The following is a 10,052-nucleotide window of genomic DNA, read 5'->3' as shown; positions in this document are numbered from 1 at the left end:
CACAAGAGAACTCTTTCTCCTATAAGTTGTCTCAGTCGCGGTATTTTATCACAGAAATGGAAAAGTAACTGTTTCAGAGGGTTAGAGCTTCCAAGTATCATAGCAGAGAACATGGCAGCAGGCAGGCATGGTGCTGGAGCAGTAATTGAGAGCTTATGTCTTGAGACCCAATCCTAAGGCAAAGAGAACTAACCGGGAGTGGCCGCAACTGACACACCTCTTCCTGATCCTTCCCAAACAGTTCCATCAACTGGGGACCAGGCATTCAAATACATGAGTCTATGGGGGCCATTTCATTCAAACCACCACCATCATGAACTGGATCTCTACAGCATCCTCATTTGCCTTAGAAGGTTTCTCCAAGAGGGCTTGCCAGAATGGGCCTGGGATGTGCAGAAATATTTCTGTAACTCCCATCCCTATGATGTGGCCAACTACCCTCTCTTGCATCTAAGCTTTTACCTTAATACGTCAGTGATCCCGAGGATAAGGTGAACCAATATATGCATTAAAGTCCCAGGAAGCCTCATTTCTACCTATGCCAGGGAGTCTCGAACATTCTAGCCCTAAATGATGGCTCCAACAGACAGCACCAACAGTGGCTGCTGATACAGTCGACATTATCCAACTGAAAAATTGTATCATGGTGGCTCTGACTCCAATCATGCTACAGCAAGTGGACGAGAACTCTTCTAAGATTATATTTGGATTTTTGAAGATGGAGTTCCTGAGCCCAGCTGCCTGCTTGGCTGTCACTTTTGGCAATTACTGCCACCCAGGGCCTGCCCTTTCTGGGTGCTGTACTTCTGCATCATGGTCTCCTAGTGACTTTGAGTCTTAGCAACATCTTACAGAAGAGGATACTTCCTGCCTTTTAGCAGAGCACTCAACTCAGCAGTTCAGAGTCCTGGGAATCCTTCCGGGGCCCCTCCCTAATCCTACTTCCCCCAATTCCTCTGCTGTGTTCTCCACCCCCTTGCTTCCCATTATTACAAGGTTACCTCTTTTCGGGAGCACATTGTGAAAGGTGTCCGAATCAAAATGGACTCTCTTGTGCCAACGCTAATAACATCAACAACAAAAGCAAAGCTGGGTGGTTAAAAGGAAGATTTCTTTCCCACAGTTGCCTGTTAGTGTCACAGAAGACTATTAATACACTGAAAGCCTGTGGGTTCCAATGCTCTGCCTCGCCTACACAATGTCATGAGTCTTTGGGGTTTGGTGCCTGATCAGCAAAAACAGTATCTCAAGCTTGGCAACGCCGAATAAATGAGCCTCGGGCTCAAAGCTGACCCGTCTCTTGGGAAATGGTTGAGAACTGGAGCATTGCATTATCTCTGCTCTCCCTTTCTCTGGCTGTGCCCCTCAGGCCCTGCACCTAGGACCCCCGGGACCCTATGGCTACTCAGTTTTGAACTCAGGCCAAGGCATTCCCTGGGGTGTTTGCTCACCTCCAGTCCTTGTTCTGACCTCCCCGTGGTAACTTATAACTCTGATGATAGATTAGCAGGTCATTCAATTATAAATAGTTAAGTCTCTAATTTCTATGCTTAACCTAAACAGATATATATCTTGATTAAATTCCTTAATCATCTTCGGACTATGAAGCACCAAGCATTATTCAAAATAGTATTCATTTCAGGTCCAAATCCCTAGCACAGCCTGAGAGGGTCCTGAGCAAGTGGATTTTCTTTTTTCTTTTTGTTTTTTGTTTGTTTGTTTGTTTGTTTGTTTCCCCAGCAGGAAAGCAATGAACAAGAATTGTGGGAGGGTGAGGAAGAATCCAGTCACATGTGACTTCAGAATGTAGCTCAGCTTGATGTTACGGGATCTCGGGGTTCTGAACTGTGGCAATACTGTTCCTCCCAGAGGGTACTTGCTCGCTCTTAAAGCCCTGCACCAATAGGTCCAGCAGGGTGACCTCAGGAGGGTTCGTAACAGGCAGGGTCAGCAAGACAGCACCTGCCATCTGAGGACAAGCCTCAGAGAACAATGCACCTGCACCTTAGTAGTCCAAACCTGTAGCCGATATGCTCGAGTGTGGGTGTGCAGAGGGCATCTGTGGGGAGCATCCACACCTGTGCGTGAGATATTTAATCTCCCCATCTCTCGAGGTAGGTTACCATTATTACAATAATTATATGTTACTGGAGAGGAACTGAGGCATCAGAAGTTGATGACGTTGACAAAGAATGATCAATTAACAAGACCGTCTGATTCTCACATTGGTACCCAGCCTCCATACGAACCTGCAATTAATGCCAGGAGATTTAAAACAGCAAACACGGACATATCCTTTCCCTTACATACGCACCGGGTCACTTTGGCTGGCAGTCAACATTCAGACAAAATGACCACATTTTACAAGCCTGTGTTAAACATTTGCGTTACTGCAACATAAAAAGAACAAGACTGATACTTGGGGAAATGAGAGAATAGGGCCTGGCTAGCAATGTTTTTGCGCCTGGAAATACACATTGCACATATGCAAATTTCTAGTTTTTACTCCAGTTCTAACTTCGAGGCAGAGCACACTCTACATTTAAACATTTTATTTCAACTTTCATGACTGTATTTTTGACACTTATTTATTTTGTAAGTACATGTGCACGTGTGTGTGTGTGTGTGTGTGTGTGTGTGAGAGAGAGAGAGAGAGAGAGAGAGAGAGAGAGAGAGAGAGAGAGAGAGAGAGAGAGAGAAGACAACCCTCCTCCCAACACGTGTCTGGGGGACAAATTCAGGTCCTTGGGATTAGGATGAGGGCCTTTACAGGTTGAACCATCACAAAGGCCCTATAACTATCTTCTTAAATCCCCAAACAAAAAATAGTAGGGAATTAAACTCCTCACATTTGTGTGTGTGGTTTGCTTGTTTGTTTGTTTGTTTTTGTTTTGTTTTATTTTTTGGTTTTTGAGCAGGGTTTCTCTGTGTAATTTTGGTGCCTGTCCTGGATCTCGCACTGTAGACCAGGCTGGCCTCGAACTCACAGAGATCTGCCTGGCTCTGCCTCCCGAGTGCTGGGATTCACCACCGCCGCCCAGCCCCCATTTGTCTTATTACAAACTTTTGAAAGTGTTGCAGGGCAGAAGTTCAGGACTCACTCGTCACCTGTCATTAACTTAGCCCCTCCCTTCTCCTGCCAACAGCAGTTTAACCCGGAGGATGAGGCAGAGGCAGGGCGTGCCCTGCTGTGGCTATAGAGATGGCACCGGACGGAGCTTCATGTGCAAGTGTCTCAAGAACCAAGACTAACTCCATGAGGGGCGCAGAGCCTTTTTCCCCCTGTTGCCCCAACTGTCCTTAAAAAGCTTGGCATGTGAACTGGTGCCGCAGTGAGGTGTCGTTCCCTGAGAGCCAAACAGAAGGAGAAAAGAAACCAGACCCGGCCTAAGCAACATGTTGCCGACATACTACGCAGGAGTCATTCCCTGCAAGGAAAACAAAGGGAAAACGGGCCTGGGCTATGCATTTGTAACTACGAGAGCTCCTCAATTGTCTCATAGGTAATAATGCATCAGGCTACCCAAGAACAGCACAGTCTGAGAAGCCAACACATTTCCTCCATTTCCCCGCTGGGTCACAATGCTCCTCCCTCCCAAACACAGACTCAGAAAATAAGGGGTGGGGGCCCTTTAAATAAAACCCAAAGTTCTTTCTCTCCCGCCGGCTGCGTCCTCCTTCTGTTCAGCGTTATTCTTTGAGATATGGCAGTCTCTCTGGGAACCCCAGATCACATGTTTCCGGTGGTGTCTTGGCTGAGCTCAGCAAAGCCTAGGATTTCACTAGGTGTTGGGTAGTAAGATCTACTGTGACAGTGTGGACTTCCCCTTTAGGGACCTATTAGCAGATCAGAATACCTAGCAGAGCTCCCTAAAAGTGGCCCCCAGGGTCTGGAGAAGGTTAACCAGAGCCAGCCTGGCTAGAAGAAACCAGCTGTAATAAATCAGTTGAAAGCTCCCAGGGGACCCTTCGCTTAGATAAGGAAAGGCTGGGAAGGGGAGGGGAGGAACAGGTATCCTTTTCCACCTCCCGGAGGGGAAGGAGGAAGTTGGCTAATTAAATTTGGGGATCTAGGTAAGGATAGGACTCCTTGATTTGGCTAACCCAGAAAGGAAATAAATTTGTTGGAAAATTAGAATATTGAAAGCCTTACTTCAGCTCTGGTCTTTTATGAATTCTAGAAAGAGGGAAGGCTGGCCACAGAGAGAAGGCGGACACCCGTGTTTGAGGTTGAGGAGGGTGTGTGGGTGTCACCGTGTTGCTGGCCTCAGTGCAAGGAGAGTTTTGCTTGGATCCCACCCAAGACAGTGCCATTGCCAGGAGACCTCACTCGCTCAAAATGGGACAGTTGGTCTCTGGGCAATTCTTCCGTCTCATCTCCTCCCAGATTCTGCAGCATCCATCATCTCGCTGCTTCCTCCATCTTTCATCCCTGCTTCCCAGTGACTCCTTCCTCCTCTCCTGCACACACAGGACCCTCGGTAACTGACGAACAACCACCAAGCCATGCTCTCTCTTGAGTCACGGTCTCCTTTCTTCCCTATTAGCACTCAACACTGACTTTCTCTGCTTTTTCATTTCCCAGCATTCCCAGGTTCTGCTGCCTGCATCCTGATCCAGGTTGCAAAGTAAATGTGTCCCAAAGGGTCCGAGTAGACGTGTCCGGTGGCTCCTCTCCTCCCACTCAGCTTCTGGAGAAGTTAATGCTACAAATCCCTCCCTTGCTAAAGCTTCCTCCTTCATGCCTTTCCTGACAGAAGGCTGTTCTCGCAGCTTCTCCTACTCCGGCTCTTCCAGAAGCTTCTCTGCTGGCTTTTTCCCACCAGTCCCTTAAGAGGAGACAGACATCACCATTTTCAGAAGTAGTTGGTGAACCTCCGTCCTTCATAGCCTAGCCAGAGCACCTGGATCTGCTTCATTTTTTAATTTGTTGTTTTATGTGTGTGGATGTGTTTGCCTACATGTGTGTCCGTGCACCGCGTACATGAAGTCCTGGAGGAGGTCAGAAGAGGGCATTGGATTTCTTGGAACTGGAGTTACAGTGGTTGTCAGTCATCATGTGGGGTCTGGGAATCAAGCCTGGGTCCTCTGGAAGAGCAGCCAGTGCTCTTAACCACTGAGCCATCTCTCCAGCCCCACATCTAGGTCTTTCAGAAAGCAGTGGCCAGCATTTCCTCTTCCCTTTCACCCCAACACATATACCCTGGCACTCTTGGCCTTGCTAGAGGTCTCCGAAGTTCTCTTGACTTTTCAGTGTTTTCTCTAAGTTTTAATATTGCCGCTCCATGAAGTCCCTCCAAGGGGCTACTCTCCCTTACCCCATAAAAATTATTTTTATTATCTCTCCTTGCTCTACAAATTACTTTATAATTTTAAGAAGAGTATTTATTTTTAATTGTACACACACACACACACACACACACACACACGCACGCACGCACGCACACACGTGCATACATATGATTGTAGGTACCTGTAGGCCAGAAGAGGGGGCTCAGAAGCCCTGGAATTGGATTGAGTCACCCACCATGGGTGCTGAGAACCGAACTCTGGTCTTGTGTGAGAGCATCCAGTGCTCTTAACCATGGTACCATCCCTCCAGCCCATAACTTTTGAATTCTATTACGACAATAATTTTCAACCAGCCTCAGTGCAGCAGCAACAGCTGCTAGACACATGAATTTACAGGCCTGACCCCTGACATAAGAAGGTATGGGTAGAGTCCGAGCTGTGTAAATATGTTTGCTGTTGGTTCTGAGACAGGCTAGTTCAAGCAAGGCTGCAGGTGAGCCCTACCCCTACCATATGCCTATGGTCTGTGTTAGAACTTGCTTCCATGTAGACTATGGATGTCCCGAGGCCAGGGCTTGCCATATTGCCCGCCCTTTCTGTAGTTGTAGAAACTCAATGTAAGTGTGAGTAGTTAACCACTGGAAGTTAGTGTAACCACAGAGGACTTCCCGGGAGTTAAAATGCTGGGCACTGGTATAGGAATCAACCCTCCCGTCCCAGTGAGTATACGGCATCCGTCTTTCCTTCTTTGCTGTATTTAATGTTAGTGGCGGACATCAGGGAAAATACTTTAGATAAAATATAAATGTTCAGGTCACCTTGACCTCTTTCTGAGTACTAGAGAATAAAACAAGAGCAATAGTTCATTTACTACCCACCGGGCATTATGCTCTTTTGTTGATCCCTCATAACAACCTACATGGTGTATACTATGATTATTTCCAGTTTCATAATTAATAGCTGAGACCTAGAGAGAGTAGAAATTTGCCTATCATCATGCAACCAGGAGCTACATCTAAACTGTCCCATTAAGTCCCTCCTGTGGCCCCATGCCTCCTGAATAGGTCTAAACTTTTCATGGAAACCAGAGGAGTCTATGTTGGGTCTCATCAGATCGTTCCATTTCTCAGCACAATTGTGAACCCAGGTTTTTTTTTTTTTTTACCATGCCTCTATGTGCCCCCAGTTGGCTTCTGGTCTTCTCGATGCTCCCAGGCCACAATAGCAAGTTCTTGCCAGTTTTTGGTAGACTCGGGGTCAAGGCAATTAACACCTGGGTAGAGCCTCCCTCCCACAGTAGTGAGAGGAGATGCTCTGGAACTTATTAACCCTGCCTGGAGCACTCTGAGTCAGGAGGCCGTGAGTCATCGAGCCTGAGTTAGAGCAGGCAGCAAGGCTGTTGGTTTCTAGGGCAATGGACTCAGTACTCCCAGGGTACTTTTAATTAGCCTTTTAAGGCCTAGGATATCTCCAGTTTTGGCATGGGCATGGCTATTCATAATTGTCCCCCAGATAGAGGAGACTGACTTCAGACAAAAACCTGTGGTCAAGAAGGCTGTCTGCCCAAAGCTCAGAGGCCACACCCTTGTCTAGACTTATGGGCCAAGGTTTATAGCCCTGGATTTGAGAGCCGAATAAAAAGAAACACCAGATCACAATCATTACTGGGTTTTTCTCAGCCATAGGTTACCAGTGAACCAGGGAGTAGAAAGCTAGCCTGGACCCCAATCCATACCCCGTCTATCTGTTATTGCAGAAGGAGGAGAGAAGATAGACCCGGGGAGGGGTGAGGAAAATTACTCTGTCTTAGCGCATTCGTTCACCCAGTATTCATTCATTCATTCATCCATTCATCTACTCACTGGTTCCTTGACACATCCATCCAGTGCCCACTGAGCATCCCATGGCAGGGGGTTAAAGGACAAAGAAAACTCCACGGGCCATGTCCTTGGGGGAATTCCAATCTAATGGAGCACTGGTGTTATTTATCTAGGGTCTTCCTAGTCCCTAGAGTCAATCCCTGCTGCACCCCGACCCACAATCCCCAGGCAAAGTAGGAAAAAAACATCTTTGTAGCCTCAGGTCCAAGAGGCTCCTGGCAGCATCACCATTCAGGCAGGTTTGTACACAACTCCTGACATCTGCTCCTCCCCTCCCACAGGGCTCCTCCCCTCCCACAATGCTCCTCCCCTCCCAAAATGCTCCTCCCCTCCCACAGGGCTCCTCCCCTCCCACAGGGCTCCTCCCCTCCCACAGGGCTCCTCCCCTCCCACAGGGCTCCTCCCTCCCACAGGGCTCCTCCCCTCCCACAGGGCTCCTCCCTCCCACAGGGCTCCTCCCCTCCCACAGGGCTCCTCCCTCCCACAGGGCTCCTCCCCTCCCACAGGGCTCCTCCCCTCCCACAGGGCTCCTCCCCTCCCACAGGGCTCCTCCCCTCCCACAGGGCTCCTCCCTCCCACAGGGCTCCTCCCCTCCACAGGGCTCCTCCCTCCCACAGGGCTCCTCCCCTCCACAGGGCTCCTCCCTCCACAGGGCTCCTCCCTCCCACAGGGCTCCTCCCCTCCACAGGGCTCCTCCCCTCCCACAGGCTCCCCCTCCCACAGGGCTCCTCCCCTCCCACAGGGCTCCTCCCCTCCACAGGGCTCCTCCCCTCCCACAGGGCTCCCCCCTCCACAGGGCTCCTCCCCTCCCCACAGGGCTCCTCCCCTCCCACAGGGCTCCTCCCCTCCCACAGGGCTCCTCCCCTCCACAGGGCTCCTCCCCTCCCACAGGGCTCCTCCCCTCCCACAGGGCTCCTCCCCTCCCACAGGGCTCCTCCCCTCCCACAGGCTCCTCCCCTCCCACAGGCTCCTCCCCTCCCACAGGCTCCTCCCTCCCACAGGGCTCCTCCCCTCCACAGGGCTCCTCCCTCCCACAGGGCTCCTCCCCTCCACAGGGCTCCTCCCCTCCCACAGGCTCCTCCCCTCCACAGGGCTCCTCCCCTCCCACAGGCTCCTCCCCTCCACAGGGCTCCTCCCCTCCCACAGGGCTCCTCCCTCCCACAGGCTCCTCCCTCCACAGGGCTCCTCCCCTCCCACAGGGCTCCTCCCCTCCCACAGGGCTCCTCCCCTCCCACAGGGCTCCTCCCCTCCACAGGGCTCCTCCCCTCCCACAAGGCTCCTCCCCTCCACAGGGCTCCTCCCTCCCACAGGCTCCTCCCCCCCCACAGGGCTCCTCCCCTCCCACAGGGCTCCTCCCCTCCCACAAGGCTCCTCCCTCCCACAGGGCCTCCTCCCACTCCCTCCACAGGGCTCCTCCCCTCCACAGGCTCCTCCCCTCCACAGGGCTCCTCCCCCCACAGGGCTCCTCCCCTCCCACAGGGCTCCTCCCCTCCACAGGGCTCCTCCCCTCCCACTCCCCCTCCCACAGGGCTCCTCCCCTCCACAGGGCTCCTCCCCTCCCACAGGCTCCTCCCTCCCACAGCTCCTCCCCTCCACAGGGCTCCTCCCCTCCCACAGGGCTCCTCCCCTCCCACAGGGCTCCTCCCCTCCCACAGGGCTCCTCCCCTCCCACAGGGCTCCTCCCCTCCCACAATGCTCCTCCCCTCCCACAGGGCTCCTCCCTCCACAGGCTCCTCCCTCCCACAGGGCTCCTCCCCTCCACAGGGCTCCTCCCCTCCCACAGGGCTCCTCCCCTCCCACAGGGCTCCTCCCCTCCCACAAGGCTCCTCCCCTCCACAGGGCTCCTCCCCTCCACAGGGCTCTCCCCTCCCACAGGGCTCCTCCCCTCCACAGGGCTCCTCCCCTCCCACAGGGCTCCTCCCCTCCCACAATGCTCCTCCCCTCCACAGGGCTCCTCCCCTCCACAGGGCTCCTCCCCTCCCACAGGGCTCCTCCCCTCCCACAGGGCTCCTCCCCTCCCACAGGGCTCCTCCCCTCCCCTCCACAGGGCTCCTCCCCTCCCACAGGGCTCCTCCCCTCCCACAGCCCTCCCCCCCCCTCCCCCCTCCCACAGCCCCCCCCCCCGCTCCCCCTCCACAGGCTCTCCCCTCCACAGGGCTCCTCCCCTCCCACAGGCTCCTCCCTCCCACAGGGCTCCTCCCCTCCCACAGGGCTCCTCCCTCCACAGGCTCCTCCCCTCCCACAGGGCTCCTCCCCCCCACAGGGCTCCTCCCCTCCCACAGGGCTCCTCCCCTCCCACAATGCTCCTCCCCTCCCACAGGGCTCCTCCCCTCCCACAGGGCTCCTCCCTCCCACAGGGCTCCTCCCCTCCCACAGGGCTCCTCCCTCCCCAGGCCTCCCCTCCACAGGGCTCTTCCCTCCACAGGGCTCCTCCCTCCACAATGCTCCTCCCCTCCACAGGGCTCCTCCCCTCCCACAGGGCTCCTCCCCTCCCACAGGCTCCTCCTCTCCCACAGGGCTCCTCCCCTCCCACAGGCTCCTCCTCTCCCACATGCTCCTCCCCCCCACAGGGCTCCTCCCTCCACAGGGCTCCCCCTCCCACAGGCTCCTCCCCTCCCACAGGCTCCCCCCTCCACAGGGCTCTCCCCTCCCACAATGCTCCTCCCCTCCACAGGGCTCCTCCCCTCCGACAGGGCTCCTCCCCTCCACAGGGCTCTTCCCCTCCCACAATGCTCCTCCCCTCCGACAGGGCTCCTCCCCTCCCACAGGGCTCCTCCCCTCCCACAGGGCTCCTCCCCTCCACAGGGCTCCTCCCCTCCACAGGGCTCTTCCCCTCCACAGGGCTCCACCCCTCCCACAATGCTCCTCCTCCTCTCCCAC

Source organism: Peromyscus leucopus, chromosome 11 (assembly GCF_004664715.2).
Source record: "Peromyscus leucopus breed LL Stock chromosome 11, UCI_PerLeu_2.1, whole genome shotgun sequence".
Lineage (NCBI taxonomy): Eukaryota > Metazoa > Chordata > Mammalia > Rodentia > Cricetidae > Peromyscus > Peromyscus leucopus.
This window is presented reverse-complemented; position numbering follows the sequence as displayed.